This window comes from Panthera leo, chromosome A3 (genome assembly GCF_018350215.1).
Source record: "Panthera leo isolate Ple1 chromosome A3, P.leo_Ple1_pat1.1, whole genome shotgun sequence".
Classification (NCBI taxonomy): Eukaryota; Metazoa; Chordata; class Mammalia; order Carnivora; family Felidae; genus Panthera; species Panthera leo.
In genome coordinates, this window is record NC_056681.1 from 57,281,891 (window position 1) to 57,295,613 (window position 13,723).

The window sequence follows — 13,723 nt, forward strand, 5'->3', positions numbered from 1 at the left end:
CTGCAGTACTGTTAAAGGTGCTGGTGGTTTCTGCATGGGGGGCTGCACAGACTTCTCTTCATGTTTTGCTCAGCCAAGTCCTTTAAGTTCTGTAGATTTAATTCCATAGGAAGTATGGGGTAAGCACTTGAAAATCAGGACATATCAGGATACTCAAATAACACAACAGCTAAATAACAAAAATGACCACAGTGACAAATTAATAGCACCCAGCACTTACGTAGCGCTGGCTCTGTTCTAAGCACTGTTCTAAGTGCTTATTAACACATTTAAACTTCACAATAACCCACTGTAATAAGTGCTATGATTTCCCCTATTTTATCAATAAGGAAACTGAGGCATCTCTCCATGGCAGGGTTTCTTATTATGCCAGTTTGTGTGCCCCCCAAAATTCATATGTTGAATCCCTAACCCCATTGTGACTTTCTTTGGATATAGTACTTGTTAGGAGGTAATTAGGATAAAATGAGGTCATAAGGGTGGGACCCTAAAGTGTTACCCCAGAACATAAAACTAAAGCCAGGAGTTAGATGCTCTTTGCAGATTGCAGTTCAATAGCAGCTGTCAAAGAATTATAGCAATGTAAAAAAAAAAAAAAAAAAAAAAGGAGTAAGTTCCATTTTCATCTTGGAAGTGTAGAAACTGGAAGGAACATTCTGCCACCCTTTCTACAAACAAAAGGTTAGACAAACTTTAAATGAATAACTTTTTTTGAACCCATGAGAGAATTGAGATCTCAGGTAAACAACTAACCAATCTGTATCTCTTGGGAAAGACATGTGCTTCCAGGAAGAAAAAGGACCCATGCATATATAGTGGATCATGCTGAGTGGCATGTAAGTTAGCTACAAATTCCTTATGAATTGCTACAGGCCAAGTGTGGTTAGCATAAAGATCTACCCATACACAGGGGGATTCATATCAATTTGTTTGCATCAACAAACTCTTCCAGGTATTTCCAAAGACTGGGGAGAATCTCCATCCTCTCCTACCTCAGTATTGCCTGAGGCATCAGAAAAGTAGCCACTGCCAAACTCTACTGACAACTCTCCTGTGGAACAAAAGCCTAAATCCGAATGGAGAAGAGCAACAAAATTGTCACCTTAGGGCATTAGAGAAAATCCTTTGTAGCTGAGAAAAACAAAAGGGTTTCTTTTGTGTGTGTTTTGTGTGTGTGTGTGTGTGTGTGTGTGTGTGTGTGTGTGTTTTAAGCAAGAAAAAAAAGGAGGTAAAAAGAAAGGAAGGCAAGAAGGAAGCAAAGAAGAAACTTTACCCCAAGAGAGAAGCAGGAGTAAGTAGAGTGTGCAGGATTGATAGAACAGTGAGGATATTCTACATGATAGTATAATGCTGGATACATGCCTTTATGCATTTGTCCAAACCCGCAGACTGTACAACACAAAATGTAAACCATGGGCTTCGTGTGACCATGATGGGTCAATGCAAGTTCATTGATTATAACAAATATAAACTGTGGCACAGGATACTGATAATAGGGCAGGCTCTGCGTGTGTGGAGGCAGGGGATATGTAGGAGCTCTTTATGTTCCATTTTTTTTTTCTATTAATCTAAAACTGATCTGAAAAATAAAGTCTATTAAAGAAATCTCTCTCCCTAAGTGAGAAACTAGAATATGTGGTGTCAGGCCTAGCATACAGCAGAATGAAAATGTGAACACTTGTGAAGGCCACACCCCAAGCCTCAGGTTCACAGAGCCTGGCTAAGACATAGTCAGAACATCAGAGAATGCTCCCCTCCCCTGCCAGCTACCCACAAGCTAACATGTGTCCAAGTAGAAATAACAGTGGAATATACCTAGGAATTCCAAGAGAAATATGCTCTCTGAGGGACCGTGCAAAGCTGGCCAAGAGGACAGCAGATATAATAGGAAAACCCTCTAGCAAACTATGTGGAATTTCAGGTAGCTCTAGAGTAGTGTTTCCTAACTTGGGCACTACTGACATTATGTGCTGGATCATTTTTTGTTGTGGGTGCCATCCTGTGAGGTGCAAGATGTTCAGCATTATCTCTGGTCTCTACTCGCCAGATGCTAGTAGCAATACTCCCAGGCAGTCCCAAATGTCCCCCAGAAAGCAAAATCATCCTCAACTGAGAACCCCTGCACTCAAGACCATGAAGTCTATGGTACAGAGAGGGTAACCAGCAAAGTAATTACTGAGGGTAACTGGGCAACAACAAACTTCCAGCTCAGTCAAGCTCCTGACTAGATTAACACACACCTTCACACTGAAGGATCAGCAGAAGGAAAGTTGTGCTCACCTCCAAGTATATAAGCAAAATACACATATATATTTATATTTATCTCACTAACTAGTGTCCTATACAACATGCCAAGCATTTAACAAAAATATTACAGAACATGTGAAAAGCAAGAAGAAAATGGAGCCTAAGTTCCACTTCCAAAGTGGCAGCTTGAGGAACTCGATGCACCCATTCCCCAATAACACAAGCATAACTGGTAAAAGCTATTTAAAACACTCAACCATTTACAGTCTGAGCAAATTGTCCTAAAGGACAATTACATAAACCAATGTAGAAACATTTAGTCAAAAATCTACTAAAAATTTGATACAAACAGCAAGAGTTCTTGACATTTGAGACATGGCCCACCCCCTTCCTCCCCTTCTCACAAAATACACAAAAATTTAATTCACTATGGATCAAAGGCCTAAACTGAAGAGCTGAACTATAAAGTTCTTAGAAAAAAAGTGAGCATAAATATTCATAACCATGGATTAGGCAATGTCATTTTAGATACTACAACAAAAGCACAAGCAATTAAGAGACAAAAAATAAACTGGACATCCTCAAAGTTAAAAACTATTGTTCATCAAAGAACACTATCAAGAAAGTGAAAAGACAACCTGCAGAATAGGATAGATATTAATAATACACATATCCATATGGAGATTTAATAATAATAATAATCCGTATAAGAGATTTACATCTAGAATATATAAGGAAATTTTACAATTCAATGATAAAAAGACAACCTAATTTAAAAATGGACAAAGTACCTGAACAGACATTTCTCCAAACAAGATACGCAAACAGCAAAAAGGCACATAAAAAGATGCTCAACAGTGTTGACCATCAGGAAAATGTAAATCCACACAACTACCATTAACTAATAAATGTTTGAGGACATGGAGAAATTAGAACTTCCATCCACTGCAGGTGGTAATATAAAATAATATAGCCACTTTTGAAAACAGTTTTGACAGTTCTTCCGATGTTTAAACATAGAGTTACCACGAGCAATTCTACTTCAAGAAAAATAGAAACATGTATATACACAAAAATTTGTACACAAATGTTCATAGCAGTATTAAACCTGTATTATCCCCAAATTAGAACAAACCCAAATGTCTATTAATCAATGAATGGATAAATAAAATGTGGTCTATCCACACAATGAATGTTATTGGCATCTATGCTACCATAAGGACAAACCTTGAAATCAATATTAATAGAAGCTAGTCACAATGGAACACATATTGCATAATTCTATTTATTATGAAATGTCCAGAATAGGCAAATACATAGAGGCAGAAAGTAGATTAGTAGCCTCCTGGGGCCTAGGAGGGTTGGGGGTTTGCAGGGTGATGTCTAAGATGTACAGGTTGTCTTCTAAAAGTAAGTTTTGTGTTTTTAAGTTTATGTATTTATTTTGATAGAGAGAAGGAAGAGCAGGGGAGGAGCAGAAAGAGAGGAGAGAAAGAATTCCAAGCAGGCTCCTTTCTGTCAGTGTGGAGATCGTCCCACGAGCCACTGAGATCATGACATGAGCTGAAATCGAGTCGACCTCTTAACCAATTGAGCCACCCAGACATCCCTAACCTAAAATTTATTGTGGTGATGATTGCACTATCCCATGAGTATTCTAAAAGCTCTCGAATTGTAGGTGTTAAATAGGTGAATGGTATAATATGTGAATTACCTTTTAAGAATGTTGTTGTAAAAGAAAAAACAAAGTCTGAAGAGACAAAATAATCATAACCAAGCCCAGACATAACCCAGATGTTGAATCTATCATAATATGGAATTAAAATAACAGATAAATATGTTAAAGATTATAATGGAAAAGGTAGACATTTAAGACTTGATTTACATCTTCAGCAGAGATATGTAAACTATAAGACAGAATTGAATGCAAATCTAGACATCAAAACACAGTAGATGAAGATTGCCTTTATCAAATTCATCAGCATATGAAACACAGCCAAGGAAAGAAACATTGAACTTAAAGACAGATCAATAGAGATTACCCAAGTTGAAACGCAAAAAGAAAAAAGAGAAAAAAATAAAAATAAACAGAACACACCATTCAAAGTCTGATGGGCAGTAATAAATGGGTCTATGTATCACTGGAGTCCCAGCAGTAGAAGACAGAGAATGGGGCAGAAGAAATATTTGAAAAATAATGGCTGAGAATTTTCCTAAATTGGAGATACACCAAACAACAGATCCAAGAAACTCAGAGAATATCAAGCAATATTAATACCAAAATAGAAAAAAAAAATAGACCTACCATATTCAAACTGCTGAACATAAAAGACAAAGATAAAAATCCTAAAGGCAGCCACAGAAAAGAAGGCAAATTACCCAGAGGTTTAAGAGTTACAACAACTTTTCATTAGAAAACACAAGGGATGAAAAAACATGGAGTGAAATCTTTTAAGTGCTGGAAGAAAAAAAACCCACATGCCATACCAGAATTCTATACTTTTTAAAAGTGAAGGGAAGGGGGCCCCTAGGTGGCTCAGTCGGTTGAGCCTCTGACTCTTGATTTTGGCTCAGGTCATGATTTCACAGTTCTTGAGTTTGAGCCCTAGATCTGTGCTGACAGTGCAGAGCTGCTTGGGATTCTCTCTCTCTTCCCCTCCCCTGCTTGCGTGCTCTCTCTCTCAAAATAAATAAATACATAAATAAACAAACAAACATGAAAGAAAGAAACAAGCAAACAAACACGGGAATGTACTGTGAAATCCATTCAATAGGGTTTCTCAAAAACCTATAAACAGGATTCTAAGGGATGAAGTAAAATTTTAAAGGTGAAACAAACAAACAAGTTCTACTCCTTGAATATGTTCAGAGTTAGAAATCCACTGGCAACAGGTCTACTTAAAGGGCATTTGGCTAAAAGGTGAAGTATGTGAGAAGTTACCAGAAATCTCCTTGGCTAAATTCCTCAGGGTATGATTGATCTAAAGGTAACAAATGTCAAGAAGCACCTTGAGAATATGTAGGAGATAAATTCAGAAGAGGATCATTTAAAATACAGTAAAGTGATAATGGGGCACCTGGATAGCTGTCAGTTAAGCATCCAACTTCAGCTCAGGTCATGATCTTGCAGTTTGTGGGTTCAAGTCCCACACTGGGCTTTGTGCTGACAGTACTCTCTTTCCCTCTCTCTCTCTCAAAATAATGAACTTTTTAAAAAGTTTAAAAAATAAGTAAAAGGAAGGAAAGTTTTAAAAAGTTTAAAAAATAAATAAGAGGAAGGAAAATCAAACCTTGTCATAGAATATAGAGAATTCAGTGCCAGCAGACCTACATTTATAAGAAATGTGAAAGGAAGTTCTTCAAGAAAAGAGAATGTGATATGGATTAGAAAATTGATTCCAAAGAAAGAAATTAAAATTGTTCTTCCTTTAGTGTCCTAAAATGTTAAGCTTAGATTGTTGACTTTAGATCTTTCTTCTGATACATGCATTCAATGTTATAAATTTCCCTCTGAGTGCCACAATTGTTCTATTTCATAATTCTGAGAAGTCACATTTTTATTTAGTTGAAAATATTTTTTAATATCTTGTAAGACTTCATCTTTGACCCATGTGCTACTTAAAAGTATGTTGTTAGGGGCACCTGGGTGGCTCAGTCAGTTAAGCGTCTCTTAACTTTGGCTCAGATCCTGATCTCACAGTTCGTGGGTTTGAGCCATGTCAGGATCTGCGCTGACAGTATGGAGCCTACTTGGGATTCTCTCTCTCTCCTTCTCTCTCTGCCCCCACTCCCTCAAAATAAATAAATAAACTTAAAAAAATGTATGTTTTTTATTTTCAAGGGTGTTGAAAATCTGGTAATTTTGTTATCAATTTCTAGTTTAAACCCATTGTGCATACTTTTTTATTTTTCTAAAGTTGTTAAGGTATATATTAAGGCCCAGAATGTGGTCTCTTGGTGAATGTCAATGCAAACCTGAGATGAATGGGTATTCTGCAATGCTAGATGAAGTATTTCATAAATGTCAATTAGATTCCCTTGAATGTTGTTGTTGTTCTTTGGTTTTCTGCATTTTTAATATACAGCTTATGTAGGGTTTTTAGTATTTATCCTGCTTGGTGTTCTCTGAGTCTTTTGTGGTATGGTCTCTGTCATCCATTTTGGGAAATTCTAGACCATTGTTACTTCAAATAATAATTCTCTTTCTTCTTCCTCTGGTATTCCAATTATGCATATCACATACTTTTTGAAATTGTCCCAACGGTCTTCAATATTCTGATATATTTTTAAAATTCATTATTTTTTTATCTTTGCTTTTCACTTCGGGCATTTTTTATTGACCTATCTTCAAACTCAAGGATTCTTTCCTGAGCTGAGTTCAGTCTACTGATAAGCACATCAAAGGCAATCTTCATTTCTATTATAATGTTCTTGATTTCTATCATTTCCTTTCAATTCCTTTTTAGAGTTTTCATCACTGCTTGCATTGTCCCTCTGTTCTTGCATGTTGTCTACTTTCCATAAGAGCCCTTAATGTATTAATCATAGTCACTTTAAGTCCTCTGATAATTATAAGGCCTGTGTCGTATGTGAGCCTAGTTCTGACGCTTGTCTCTTCAGACTGTTCATTCTTGCCCTTTAGCATGCATTTTAAATTTTTGTCAAAAGCCAGGCATGTACGTATTGGGGAATAGAAGCTCAAGTGATTAGGCTTTTAAAGTGAGGTTTTATATTAATATTGCTAGGAATTAGGCTGTATTTAATGTGTTTATGGCTATAAGTTCCAGAGGCTTCAGTTTTCTCCAGTTCCCGTGTTTTTTGTTTTTCCTGCTGTATTTGGGTTTCCTTAGAAAGTCCTTAAATAGGGTGTATGTCTTACATGTTTCTCAGTTGTAATGCACTCTTACTGAAGGTTTGTTGATATTTTCATAAGGTGTAGGAGAGGGAAAACATTCTATAACCTTATGATTATTAAATCTCAATGCTTTAGTGGGTTTGAGTCTTTGGATTATGACTTTTGGAAGCATATGTTGGCCCCCTTTTTTTCCCCCTCGTGTGAAATAAAATGCTAGAGGGTGCTAGAGTTGTTTAATTGTCCTTTTTCAAGTCAGATAAGGCTCTGGTAGCTTACCTTAGATAATAAACCTTTGTTATAGGCAATGCCCTCAGTGTATTTCAAAATGGTTAATTTTCCTGTGTTAATTTTTAAATTTTCTCCTCTCCCTGTTGAAAACATACAGGGACTTTTCTCAAATCCTCACCATAAAAATCTGGTGTGGAGCTTCTGTTGGTAAATACCATGAGAGTATGGGTATCCCTGAGACTGGGCCCCCAAGATTTAAGTCTCATGCCAGTCAACTGTCAACCTCCAATAATTCATCAAAATTACAATGGAAGTGTTCCTGCGGGTTACTAGTTCCAGCAACTTCTGCTGGTATTAAGCTGACTGTGTCTGTATTAGGCTCTCTCCAGATTCCCAGGTGATGGCTTACCCTGTGACATCAATTTTCAGATGTCTCCATTAAAAGTTATTTGTTTCAATTTCTCCATATTTTTTTTACTTATGATAAGAATAGAAGTGTCAACTTCCAAGCTCTTTACATGTTGGGAGGTGAAACAAGAGTTCTGTGAAATCTTTACATGAATGGAATCCTACATGTATTCCTTTTCATCTTATCTCTTCAGTCAGCATAATTATTTTGAGATTCATCCATATTGTGGTATGAATTCATAGTACCTTATTGCTAAGCAGAACTCTACTGTATGGATTTACCACAATTTGTTTAGCAAGTTCACCTTTTGATGGATAGATTGTTTCCAGTTTGTGGCTACTACAAATAAAGTTTGTATGGGCATCTGTGTACAAAACTCATTTGGATATATGCTCTCATATATACTGTGTAAATATCTCAGAGTATAATTGAAGTATACATGGTAGGTGTATGTTTAACTGTTTAACTTTTTAAAGAAATTGCCCATCTCTTTTCCAAAATGGATGTGGCATTTCATATTCCCATTGGAATTATTATTCCATATCCCTCCGACTCTTTTCATCTGTAGCCATTCTAATGACAAGCAGTTGTGTTTCAATGTAGTATACTACAAATGAGAGTAATATCTTAACAATATTCAGTCTTCCAGTTCATGTTCATGGTATATCTCTCCATTTATTTAGGTCCATTTTCATATCTCTCAGTGTATAGGTCTTTGCTGGGTGTTAAGTTTGATCTTACGCCATTTAAAAATTAAGTTAGCCTATTACCATTTCACAGATGCCAACAAAAGACATGAGACCCCTGCATAAGAGACAAAATACTTTATTACTCATGACGCAACAAATAGCAAAAACACCAGCATGTTTATGCCAATTTCTCTTGCTTCCATATTCCAGGAGAGTGATGCAGCAGACCCATATGGATTCTGCACAGATAGTGTTTTTTAATCACAACTCAGAAACACTCAGCTTGTTGGTAAGGACAAAGTAAGCTTTACCTTTGATAAGTGAAAGGACATTACCTCATCTTTCAAGGTTACCAACTGTATAATCAGCTCTGAGAAAATGACACAAATGAAGGAATGGTGGGGCGCCCAGGTGGCCCAGTCGGCTGAGTGTCTGACCTTGGCTCAGGTCATGATCTTGTGGTTCGTGAGTTCAAGCCCTACATCAGGCTTGCTGCTGTCAGCATGGAGCCTGCTTCAGATCCTCTGTCTCCCTGTCTATCTGCCCTCCCCTGCTCGTTCTCTCTCTGTCTCTTCAAAATAAATAAAGCATTTTTAAAAATAAAAAAATAAAATAAATAAAATAAAGAAAAGAATGGTTAGAGGTTTACCACCTTGGTGTGCCCACTAAGAAGCACAGGAATTCAACAGGTCCAAAGAGGATTTCTCTCTGCACATTTTTAGTCAACTTTATCCTTATTTCATATTTAATGTTTTCCTAACGATTTTCTTCTTAAACTCTAGTTTCTAATTATTCATTGCTAGGATATATAAAGAAAATTCCTTATTTGTACATTGACCTTGTATTTTGTAATCTTTTAGTTCTAGTAGATTTCTTACAGACCTCTTAGTATTTTCTATATAGATGAGCAGGTGGTCTATGAAATATAGACAGTTTTATTTCTCTCTATAACAAATTTGGATGTCTTTATATCTTCTACTTACCTATTGCCCTTGGTTGAGACACTGATGAAACTCACTGGGAAGCCACCAGCCAGTGTGTCTGTGGAAATGGCTAGGAAATTACTTGCTATGACACCTGGGAGGTTCACCTGGAAACCAGCTGGGATGTCAGTGGAATTTTCTGCTTGCATTGGGTGGCATTGAAACTTGCTGGGGCTAAGCACCAGTAGGTATTTCACACTATTTTGGCTGCCACATACCACAGGAACAAGAAGAGAGAAAAGCACATTAGTCCCTCAGCACCTTCTACTAAAAAAGATTAACATTAGACCATCTAGTAAAGGAGAAATTTTGACAGGGTTCTGCTCCAGTATCACAGAGCAGGACAATTATATGTATATTTGGATTTGGAACTGAGATCAATCAATAATTTTGTCCATCCTTTGTCCAAATACATCCTTCTATTCATATTTCAGTTTCCATATAATTTTCCACCTAACAAAAAGGACACAGTCTCAATATTCACTGTATCTATTACTGACTATATTAATTGCTCCCCGATTTTAGTCACAATCACACTGAATATTATGCTACCTAAAGACTAAATTGCAAGGTTAACCTCCATCACTCACATATATAATTATCCTTGGAAGAAGACAGAAGGATAGCATATACAAATAATCATAACAGTCCTCACATCTGTAACTGGACATAAGGTCATAGTTGATATGGTATCTATGGCTTTCTTCTTTGTGTCCTGTATCTTTTTTTTTTTTAACTTTGAAAATATTTTTTAAAGTTTATTTATTTTGAGAGGGAGGGAGGGCACAAGTGGGGAAGGGGCAGAGAGAGAGAGAGAAGAGAGAGAATCCCGAGCAGGCTCCACACTGTCAGCGTAGAGTCTAACACAGGGCTCGATTCTATGAACCATGAGACCATGGCCTGAGCTGAATTTCACTTGCCCTCTGCTAAAACATCAACTGGTCAGAGTTATTCACCTCATGGAATGATGCAAGTCTTTATCAGTGAAGGGTCTGATTCTGTAATAGTTCTATTTTTGTTTGTTTGTATGTTGTGTGGTTTTCTACATACAGTCTTTCTTCATGCCATTGTACAACAACCCAATTTCTCCTTGGTAATCAGAATCGGTCAATCACTCTAGCCAGTAGAATAACCCCTTCTTCTTCCTGGGTTAGTGGCATAAGGCCAAAGTGGCCAGGTGGTGGTCTCATCTTCTAATTCAACAGAACCTTTGTGAGGCCCCATGGTGGAAGCATTGCCCTCTTAGGATCAAAGACCTCAAAACACAGGGTTCAAAGTAGCTGAGATTGCACTAATGGACTAAGTGAGTTACTAGGTGCAAGTGAGAGGAGTTATTCCCACTTTCACAATTTGATTCCTAAACTATGTCTTCTGGATATGGGGGAGACAGCACCATATAATGGTCTCTAATTCAAAGCATATACTATATGCTTTAAGACAGAACTCCATTCTTTTAGGGTATCTAACACTGTAATTGAACCTTCAATAAGACATTATTTATTCAATTAGGCCAGCCTCTTCTTGGGGATGTGATATGTGCTAAGATCAGTGAATTCAATAAGGATGACCCCATTGCTTTACTTCCTTGGTAGTGAAACAAGTACACTGATCAGCAGCAATACTGTGAAATACCACAAAGGAAGAGAAGATATGCTGTGAGGCCATGGACAGTGGTGTTGTCAGAAGCATCATGAACACAGAAGGCAAATACGTACGTAGAATATCAGTTTATTCCACTAAGGATCAATCTCTGCACCTTCCATAATAAGAGAGTTCTGATACGGTCAATCTTACAGCAGACTGATCCCCCACGGAATGGTAGCATAGCGGGAATTAAATGTTGGTCTTTGCTGTTGGCATATCAGGCATTGAAGATGCATTGAAGAGTAAAGCCATGCTACTGAGCCTGTGTATAGCCTCCATCTCTGCAACTCTTGCTACTTTGTCATGGACTCTTTCTTCTAGGGTTTTTATGGTTTCATGTCTCACATTTAGATCCTTAATCCATTTTGAGTTTATTTTTGTATGTAGTGTAAGAAAATGATCCTGTCTCATTCTTCTGCATGCAGCTATCCCAAGGGACAACATTTTAAGCAGACCTTTCAAAGGATAACAGGCCTGCTATGTTAACTCTTCTCTGCACAGTAGTTAGGGTAGTTAGATGATAGATGGGCACTAAGTCTCTAACAATCTCCCCTGGTACACATTTCATACGTGTTATAACTCATAGCTGGAGAAATTAATTATATCCTGTGTGACTCCACTGGGATAGGACACTTGGAGTTTCATTACTATTTTCCTTTAGACTTTGTCCCATGCAAGTCACTTTGCTGATTTTGCTTTGTGTCATTTTCCTGTAATAAATCTCAGCTATAGGTGTATGACTATATACTGAGTCTGGTGAGTTGTCCTAGAAAATCACTGCATCAAGTATATAGTACTCAGGATTACCAGTACAGCTCCATTTTTACTGATGGTGCACAGTGGCATTTTGAGCTCCTATGAATTAGTGTCAATCTGAAGCCAGTGTCTAATAATTCTCCAAAGATCTGGGTATTTCCTTTTTCATAATTCCCATTCTAATAACGGCTGCAGGCTCCACAAGGGAAAGTTTGGAGGAAGACTTATGGTATATACTCATATGAATGCTTCAAGATTCCACCTAAGGTTACCTAGACTCCCCTTGAGTCAAGGGGCTCTGTTTGTGAATTGATTTGTGTCTAGTATTGGGTAAGAGGCTGTGATTCTCCTATAGCAAATCAAGTTAGGATTTTGGGTACCAAATCTAGAGTTTTTTCTGTTATATAACACAAGCAATACTCTAGTAGGTTATTTCATTCCTAGGGATATTACAGTCAACTAGCCATAGTAAAAGATTCCTGAAGGCCAAGGCATTCTGATCACTGGTACATGTTACCTCTTACAGTAAATATGCCCACCTTGTCTTTGATGTCAAAGTGGTGCCATCTGGCCTCTAATAATCTGGGATCTTATTACCTCCGTTTAAACTAGGGATATCACCTCAAAAGCAGTATCACCCATAGCTACACCCAGCCTACAAAAGAGAGCAATCACAAGCCTCTTCAAGAATATTAAGTGTGGGGCTCCTGGGTGGCTCAGTCAGTTAAGCCTCTGACTCCAGCTCAGGTCATGATGTCACGGTTCATGGGTTCGAGCCCCATGCCAGGCTCCATGCTGATAACGCAGAGCTTGCTTCGGATTCTCTCTCCCTTCATTCTCTCTGCCTCTCCCGGACTCATGCTTTGTCTCTTTCTCAAAATAAACTTAAAAAAAAAAAAGAAAGAAAGAATGTAAGTGCTTCTCCCACTAACATAGTCCTCAACGCCTAATTAAGGTAGTGCCTTCCAGGCATTCTTATGGGATGTATTTGGGGGTTAGGCATGCAGGTCATACATCATAAATCCACTGTAACACTCTTATTTTCTCAAGCTTTGGACTCCCTTCTTCATATTATGCCAGGAAACCTCTGACAGCCATGTTTCAGTCAACCAACCAGTCAAACTATGAAAGCCACCTCTGGCTCTCCAAGCAAACACATTCCATCTGGAACCTAGTAAGTGCATTCCTATTGGTGAATTCTGCCTAATCTAGTGTTATAGTTTTCCCTCCTTAATCTGACACACTTAAAATTTCCTACCCTATACATTTCCAAGGTATGCTGATTATATATTAGCAGTCTTTCAATTCTTTTGGTGTGTAAGCAATTTTCTCTGAGGTCACAGTGTCTACCTGCCCCCTGGAGTATGCTGAGATTTTACCCTCATTATCTATCTAGTGAAAAGTGAGTGAAAAAAAAAAAAAAAGAAAGAAAAAAAAAGAAAAGTGAGTGGTTTCGATGGGTCTTGAGAAACAGGAGTATTCCTCTTCAAAGCACCTACCCCGGATGGGTTAACCATGCAAACTTCAGGAAGCACAGGAAGGCTAGTTTCCTTGGATACAAGAAGGCAAATTACTTCTAGAGGCAAAGAAGGCTCAGAGTGACTTGGGTGGGGGGCTCAAGCTTGTCAGATTCATCTGGTTCCAACCACACATCTCCACTCTAAATTTCAGTATCTCATTCTTTCCTAAACGGTGCCCTTTCACACGACAAACTTTGCAAGATCAAATCCAACAGATGTAGGCATTTAGCAACCTGCACAACTAAATTAAGATTTCTCATCAAAATCTCAGACCGAGAGAGGAGTAGGAACTGAAATAAGTTCCTAATAAGAGGGGCTAATAACCATAATTAATATTAAGTACTTACCATATGTCAGTCCCTGTGCCAAGTGATCGATATACACACTATTTG